General features: G+C 49.1%; 1 non-coding gene across 1 annotated transcript; it reads left to right on the top strand.

Moving 5' to 3' along the window:
- Positions 1-2,222: 2,222 nt before the first annotated feature.
- On the top strand, positions 2,223-2,295 carry TRNAF-GAA. The gene has a single exon. It is a non-coding gene; the product is annotated as a tRNA-Phe (tRNA).
- The last annotated feature ends 1,900 nt before the right edge of the window (positions 2,296-4,195 follow it).

Here is a 4,195-nt window from a genome sequence, read left to right as displayed (position 1 = left end):
TTGGTCTCTGTGGAATATCTGTTGGTTCTTCTTGCCTCTGCAATCTTGCTGAACAAAGCCACATTTTCTCCCAAATTCAGTAATAATTTTCATTTCTGCTATCAACACTAAGGCACTAAGAGGTCTTCAAACTTTCATAATACTCTAAGTCTCCATAATTTTTTCCAATGCTCCCAGACCAACAGTTCCTTCTATTAACTATTTAGGCCCAAATAACTTACAAAGTATTTGTGTCCAAAAACTTTGTAACTGTTTGGAAGAATTCTACATAAATTGAAAGAAAGTCATATTTTTATTTTATCCTTAGATAACTAACCATCATTACTTACCAATGGGGTGTATGCACCCGTTGGATAGTGCACAATTTCACAAACCTTGAAGCAGATTGGACATCACAGCTTTTATTTCCTGCAACACATTTATTTTCATGGACAATTACTTTTTATCAGAACTGCTAAAAACCTAACTTTGCAGAGTGACGATGTCACTGAAAGCAATGTAGAGTGATCTATTGCTGAGACTATGAACTGCCTAGTAGTTTGAGCAGTGTCCCACAGATGTCTAGTTATCACTGTTTCCCTCAAAAAATGTAAAATACTTCAGGGTGCTTTGCTGCACAGTTTGGGAACCATGAAACTCAATCCTGGAGACCTTCAATCTCCTTTGTAAACGAGCAACAAAAGTACTGAGTTGATGTTAACGGTAAAACTAAGTAGTGTTCATTATGCAGCCTCAAGCTGTGGGACTTTTTCACTATTTATAAATTGGGTGATCACATCATTTATTTTTACAGTTCCAGGACACTTTTAAGAGTGAAAGAGATATTACTGTGACAGTGTTCTCAGTGTTCTGGAAAACAGGCTAGAGGGCTGTCCTGGGCAAACGGAGCTTATGTGGCCACCCACCCAGGTCACCCTGAATGCACATGCATCCCAACACTTGCATTCTGAAATCCACCTTTACTCAACAAATGACCTGTACTGCAATGTAGTTTCTACGATTTTGTAATTTGCCAAAGGATCTGATCACAGCACGTTGTAAATATGTAAAGTTTATCGGTGGCGCTCTTCTCTTCTCTGTCCTATTCTTTTCCTTCCATCTCCTCTCGGTCGCTGAGCCTTTTCTTTTCCCCTACTCCCACTTCAAATCCCATCAAAAACTGACCTGTCACTTTCCTAGTCAGCCGGGGTCAAGTCTTTCCCGCAGTGTTTTGAGGACAATGTGAAAGATAGCTACATTCAAGACTCATACGAAAAGCCTGTAAAAGTCCTCTTTTCTCATCCCTTTATGTATGACCTGCACAAGGCAGCTGCTCCAAATTGCTCCTTCTTGCACACTAAGCCCCACAAAGCCTTCACAGATCAACGTCCACACCCGAGTTTCCTTAGGTCTCTTTCCTCAACTTGGCCGTGACTTCTTTTAAATCTCAAGCTCTACGCTTATCTGGATTTGACACAACAGAGGAACTCAGAAAGCGACTCTCCACCTTAGAGACCGCAAAGTCTTCCGATATTCAATCTTTTATCCACCCCTCCCCTTTTTCCCCCCTCTTCCTTTCACATTCGCATGCATTCACCCATGCATCCCTCAAAATTGCCTGTGAAAGCTCCACTTGAATGCAAAGCTCTATGGGGGCGGGCTAAAAAGGCGTTAAAAAGGTGAATCGTGACTTGCTTTTAGAGAATCACAAATTAATCGGAGAGGAAAAAAAAAAAATATATATATATATATATAAAGCAAGAGGCTGTTTGGGCTTTGCGGAATGTGTGTGCCGGGCACGTAGCGGGTGCCTCGGGAACAGGTCTGGGGGTGCAGGAAGCAGCGTTGGCACCGGGGAGATCGGCGCTGATGGGCGCGCCCAGCTTTGTGCCAGGCCGGCTCCGTGCAAAGCGCTGGTAGGTTCGAGGCGGCGTTCCCAGGAGCGAGCATCCCCGGGAGGCTGCGTTCGGCTCTACCGAGGCCCTGCCCGCTGCAGCCCGGGCCGCCGAGGGCGGGGAGGCCGAGCCTGCGGGGACCTGCGCGCCCGCCCGGCCCCGCCCCGCCCCCGCCCGGAGGCCCGCGGTCGGTAACAGAAGCCAGAGATCCGGACTGTGCTGCGGAGAGTCAGGACGTGTACGCGGCGTGCGGTCCTGGCTCGGAAACAGCGAGGCGGCCCCCGGCGGAACCGCGCCTGCGCAGACGCAGACTTTAGAAGCAGCCTGCTCCACCGCCGAGCCGAGGCCGCCGAAATAGCTCAGTTGGGAGAGCGTTAGACTGAAGATCTAAAGGTCCCTGGTTCGATCCCGGGTTTCGGCAACGCCCCCCCCCTTTTTTTTTTTTTTTTAGTCCACGTGTAGTCACATTTCGAGCGAATCCCTTCCCCGGGGTAACCCAGCTCGTGAAGGCCGGCCCACTTGAAAACCGGGACTTGAAGGGTCCGCGAAAGGAGAAGTGGAAACGGACCTCTCCGGGCGCCCCCCCCCCGGGGACAACGGCCGCGCGCACCCCACTTCCGGGGCGCCTTCCCGGCGGGCGCCCGAGGCGCTGCTGCGCGTGCGCGGCGCGGAGCCCGGGCCGGGGCGGGGGGCGGGGGGCGGGGAGCTCGGCCACGCGGGGGCTTGCAGCGCGCGGTTCCCGGGGCCGCGCTGGCTCGGGGGCTGGGGTGGCGACGCTTTCTAGGTGTCTGGAGCGGCGAGAAGGAGACTTTCACCCGCAGCTGCATTCCCCGGAGCATCCATCCCAGTTTGAACAGGCGCGCAGCCGGGGCTGCCGGCCCACGGGTGAGAGCGAGGCGGCATCGCAGCTCTGCTAAACTCAAGTCTTGCACCCAAACAACTCCATCTAGAGCGTGGACCATTGGTTCTCAAAGTGTGGTCCCCGGCCCAGCAGCCGCATCTTCAACCGGAAACTGGCTAGGAACGCAGAGCTGGGCCCCCGCTCAGATCTGCTGCCCTGTATCAGAAACTGGTTTCCAGCGTCAGGGGTTTTAACGAGCCCTGCGAGTGGGATTCTGCAGCAGCTCGGAGTTTGAGGACCCACTTACCTAGACGTTCCTTTGCATTTCTAAAAGAGCCCTTTCCTAAGACTGTTTTTGTGGACAAGGCTTTTTTTCCTTTTGCTGTCTTTTATCCTCCAAGTCTGAAATAAAACTTTTGACACGTGCTCGAAATACATCTTTTTCTGAGTTTTTGCTTTCACAGTGAGTGTGTGTGTTGCGGGGTGGGATCGGCTCTCCTGGCTAATCCTAACCCCTCCTATTCTATATAGTGTGGCTTCTGGGAGCTTGAGCCAGGACCCAAGGGGAGCAAGCAGTTGCAAGGATGTAGATTTGAATTAAAGGAGGAAGAAATTTCAAGTGAGTTGCTGGTCAGTAACTTCTGGAATTTATGCAGTAGGTCTTGCATATCTAATGGTTGTGTTGTTTTGAGAGGGTACTTCGCATTTATGAAGTACTGTGTACTCTCAGGTTATTAATTCATTCATCAATTGAGCCTTAATTTTTGACCTCCCACTACGTGCCAGGAATTATTTGATCTGCATAATTACCTGATGAAGTATGCATCATTATCTTCATTTTACACATAATAGTCCTTGTAGGATTGCAAAGATTAAACCTAATGTGTATCAGGCATCTAACATCTGCTACCTCTTAAATGTTAGTATACCTGAATAATTGTTGGCATGTTTGGTTAAGATGTGTGCATAAAAATGAGGGGAGCTCTAGGAAGAAACTAAAAGCCTTTGCTGGTTCATCCGAAAAGCCATCATGGGGAAGTGGGTGTTGGTTGGGCCCTCAGAGGCAGATTTCTTGAACAGGGAAAAACCAAACAGGTGCAACCAGCTGTCTGCATGTTTACACGCAAGGGGCGTGGTGGGGGTACTGGAAGTGAGAGGGGCTGTTCATTTCATACAACCTGAGGGGTGGCTACCCTGCCGGGCAGACGATACTCTCAAGTATTTGCAACTGGACATTTGGTATCTGGGGAGGCTAGAGGCATATATCAGATTGGAAGTCTGAAGAGGAAAAGGTAAAAGGGGATCTTTGGGCAGGCCCCCACTGGGGTGTGGTTGTAAAGGGTTTTGTTGGACTTGGGGGAGCAAGGAATGAACACAAAGAAGATAGGCAGCATTTAAAATTGTTTATGTATGTATGTATTGTAAATTAATTATATAATACATACATTTTTTTTTTTTACCTTAAGAAGTCTAAAGATGT

The sequence above is a fragment of the Canis lupus genome, chromosome 22, assembly GCF_011100685.1.
Source record: "Canis lupus familiaris isolate Mischka breed German Shepherd chromosome 22, alternate assembly UU_Cfam_GSD_1.0, whole genome shotgun sequence".
Classification (NCBI taxonomy): domain Eukaryota; kingdom Metazoa; phylum Chordata; class Mammalia; order Carnivora; family Canidae; genus Canis; species Canis lupus.
Note: the sequence above shows the minus strand (reverse complement) of the source record. Positions and strands in the feature narration are given on the sequence as shown.